The sequence below is a fragment of the Pyxicephalus adspersus genome, chromosome 7 (genome assembly GCF_032062135.1).
Source record: "Pyxicephalus adspersus chromosome 7, UCB_Pads_2.0, whole genome shotgun sequence".
In the NCBI taxonomy this organism is placed as follows: domain Eukaryota; kingdom Metazoa; phylum Chordata; class Amphibia; order Anura; family Pyxicephalidae; genus Pyxicephalus; species Pyxicephalus adspersus.
This window is the reverse complement of record NC_092864.1, coordinates 71,925,659-71,929,827: the sequence shown is the minus strand read 5'-3', so window position 1 is coordinate 71,929,827 and position 4,169 is coordinate 71,925,659. Positions and strand designations below refer to the sequence as shown.

Below are 4,169 nucleotides of genomic sequence, written 5' to 3'. Positions count from 1 at the left end.
TTTAAATTCTCTTTAACCTCATTCACCAAGCAAAGCAAAAATTCTCTTTGCAACATGATAATTCACTAAATAAATAAACCTATATTTTTACCAAATAAATATATTTTACCAAACTAAATTGTGACCCACTGCACTCTATAATCTAACAGATTTTGTCAAACATTTGCAATTACATTTCTGTGTGAGGATGCCAGTGATAAGGATGTATCTCTGCCAGATTAGAGCACTGGAGTAGAAGAGTCAGAAATATATTTCCACTAAGATTAAAAATATATTTTAAACTACAGGAAATGTAGTGCTGTGAGCTGAGACTGTGTTATGTGATATGTCAGTTAGAATGTTTGGTAAGTCTATACATTCAGCCCTATCTTTAGTATTATTTTATAAAAGCACTTGTTACAAAGTGCAAATAATCTTAAAAATGTAATAGATGTAATAAATAAAAATTAAAAATCATTACAATAGATTAGTGTGCATCATAAACTAATGTAATTCATTATGGACATTTTGTAAGTATTATATCCATATCATGGTAGCATGGTTGGTTGGAAAGCACTTTGCCTTTGCAGTGCTAGGTCCTCGGTTTGATCCTCGGCCATGACATTATATGCATGGAGTTTGTATGTTTCCCTCTTATTTGTGTGGGCTTCCTCACAAAATCAAGCAGTTATGTTAATTGGCTTCCCCTGAAAAAATATCCTTAGACTGTGTTAAACACATTCGGCTATGGTAGGGACATTAGATTGTGAGCCCCTTTGAGGGACCGTTAGTGATATGGACTTTGTAAAGCGCTGCATAATATGACAGCACAATATAAATGCAAGTTGTCATAATGTTAACCATAAATGACAAACAATATGTGAATTCCTTTCCTTGTTGGGTTGTTGTGTGTATTTGACTCAAACCGATACTCCAACTCCTCCACTTGTTGAATTTAAAGCTCACCAAATTGGAAGACCTCTACCTCTAGAAGGTCTATATGTGTGTTTAGGTATCAGAATACCAGCCCAACATTTCATCCAAATATTTTCATATCAACATTATCAGTAATGACTGCAGTACTTGGCATTCTCCCAAAATGTTGGCCTGTTGAGGCTCTAATTATTTTTCTGCTAGAAAAGAGAAAGTGCAAAAATCTGATCTTTATTTTCTTTAGGATCTAAAAAATATAGAATTATTCCACAAAGGAAAGAAAACTATAGAGTTGATTTAATATTTTTATAAACCTGATACTGTATGTTCTGAAAAAATAAAAACATGTATAACTATATATTTACACAGCAGTGATTTTACCATTCAGTCAGCATTTCCTGGTGATGAATCTTCTAGGTCCATGTGTTTTTTAATGGCAGTGAATCCCATTAGTATCATTAGTGAAAACTTTCCCACAGGGAACCCACATAAAGTGGTGCTTAACATATCACCATATATTCAGCATGAATGTTCTAATACTGAGACCCACATGCCATTTGATAATGTCACTATTGCTCCTGCAATTTACAACACAGAAAGATGTACTTTCACAGAGCTGGGAGACTGTTGGCAATATTAGTGGACCCAGGGCTTATCTCCAGTAAAGTCACAGGAGAATTTGCAGAATTCATTTGTCTGTCATGCCTTGATGTTGGTATGCCACAATGTCAAGGCATGACAAACTGTGAGCTGTGATGGAGAAGGTGAGTTTCAGGATGCTTCTGTATACAATAGAACCTGCCAGTTTTCCCCGAACAGGCAACAACAGATTGTCAAATTCTGTTTGCAATGGCAATAACTTAAATTCTAATTTGCCTAATTTATTCATTTTTTTAACACTGTTTTTGTACACATAAGGTTTTTACTTTATGCATAAACATGTAAATTTAAAAAATTGTTAAATTTATTGGTAAAATCATTAAAATTACCCAGCTGATCAGTTGCAGTTTCCAAAATGACCTGTAGTCTAGTAATTTAGTGCAAACTTGAAATAATTCTAACTTATACCAAGTATATAGGCTTAACCAAGGATCTAAATTTACTGTGGATTTTAGGTAACAAAAATATCAAATATATGTAAAAACTCAAAAAAGTGGTGCAGCTTCAACCTGCCTACAAATTAGGCTACAAGGATTTGAGGATTGTGGGTTAACAAATATCTAAAGCCAGTTTTGGATATGTGAGGGAATATAAAAAGTTTTTGTCACCTATGTCTTAAAATCGAACATTCCTTTTACTTTCTGTTGAGTCTACATGTCAGGAAGTGAGGGCAAATCCTGACCTGTAGACTCAACAGAAAGTAAGAGGATAGCTTTTTAATGTGAGGGAAATTATATCCTAAAGAGTTGTCTTAGGAAATGTCTCTAAATGTCCCCTATATTCCTCTTCTGGTGACTCTTCTGGTGGTGAAAATTTTGTATTTCCCTTCACTTTCATTCCAAGTAAGAGGACAATTAGAAAAAAGTACCGTATTTTCCGGCGTACAAGACGACTTTTTAACCCCGAAAAATCTATGACAAAGTCAGGGGTCGTCTTGTACGCCGGGTACCAGTACTTACCTGCAGCGTCCGGAGTCCCCGCGAGTCCCCTCTCTGGTCTGGCGTCCCTGCGAGTCCTCCTGTGCCTCCTTCTGTCTTCCTGCTTTTCAGCTTACACGAGTCCTCCTGGGCAGGCTCGCGTTGCTTCACAGCAGGACTCTTGTAAGCTGAAAAGCAGGACGTGAGCCTGGATTGGCTCTGCACTGGAACACGCCCATTCATTAAAGGAACGTGCCCATTCATTACTTAGAACTAGTAGTGTACAGTTCTTTCTGCCTCTCAGTTCTCTCACAATAGTGAGATCTGACAGGCAGAAGGAACAGTACAATACTGGGCATATAACACGACCCCAAAATGATTGGTTAGAGTGGGGGGTTGTCTTATACGCCCAGTAGCCTTATACACCGGAAAATACGGTAATAATTCTAATAGGGACAGTCAGCAATAAAATCTTGGGATAGGGTAAGCAATTTAAAGTTTCTGATTCCTCAATGTTTTCCATTAACAATTTCTTTGAAAAGTTATTTGAGATAAATTCCCCATGGGTTCCCTGATATCATTAGAAAGTTTTGGTGACAATAATATGTTCAGGGGATTTTCAATTCAATCAAAAAGAAAAAAAATATTCTTAGCCTTACCTATGCAAAATGTAGTTTTTTATGTTTTGTTTATTTAAGTAGCGTACAAATACATTAAAATTAGAAATACTGTGACAATGTTAAGACATATATTCAGGTGTAAATAATTAATCTGTCTACTAAATTCACTCAGCTTATTTCCTTTTTTAAATTAAATATTTAAACTTTCAGTGTCTGGAGCAGGGCCATTCAAGGAAGTTATAAATATGGCATTTTGTTCTGTCAACAGCAAACACTGTCTATCCTTATTGCAGGGCAGAGAAATATGTTGCAACCCTACTGAAGTCAAAACTACTCCATTAAATAATTCATACAGACTGAAGTGTTCATTATTCACCTAATACATCGAAACGAAAAGCTATTGCTCCCTATTCCAACAGTACTTGGAATGAAAGTTGAATTGAATCATTAATTCACCTTATGCAATGGTGTTAGTGATGCAAACTTGATAACCATTCCTTTACAGATGGTTAGAAAACCCTTAGAGATGACTGTGATAGCTATCAACTGTTAAAAACACGCAGAAAGAAGGGTGGGTAATGGTGATCCCCTATAGCAGGGGTGCTCACACTTTTTTGGCTTGCAAGCTACTTTTAAAATGACCAGTTCAAAATGATCTACCAACAATAAAAACTTGGACTTAATAACTCCTGTGCGTGGTAGAGTTTATTTTGAAAGGCAGGGCTCCGCAATCTACTTGCGTTGCCTTTGCAATCTACCGGTAGATCGCGAGCCACCTGTTGGGCACCCCTGCCCTAAAGGGATCAAATGGGTCAAAGAGTCAGCCCCTTAATAGTAATTCCAAAAAATAGAGAGAAGGTTTTTTTTTTTGTGGCCAAAATAACTTTGTAAGTAGTGACTTGCAGAAGTGAATTACATATTTACATTGTGAGTTGAATACAAGGACATAAACCAAAACAAATGTTAAAGGTATACGCAATACATAATTTGCATTTATGTACATAATACATAAATGCGAATTACAACAACATAATTGTTAATTATAATTATATATATTCTA

The 4,169-nt window shown here is 35.8% G+C and overlaps 1 protein-coding gene across 1 annotated transcript in view; it reads left to right on the top strand.

Moving 5' to 3' along the window:
• DNAH3 (dynein axonemal heavy chain 3) overlaps positions 1-4,169 on the top strand; it is a gene marked incomplete in the record, with an annotated part of 167,569 nt that overhangs the window by 910 nt on the left and 162,490 nt on the right.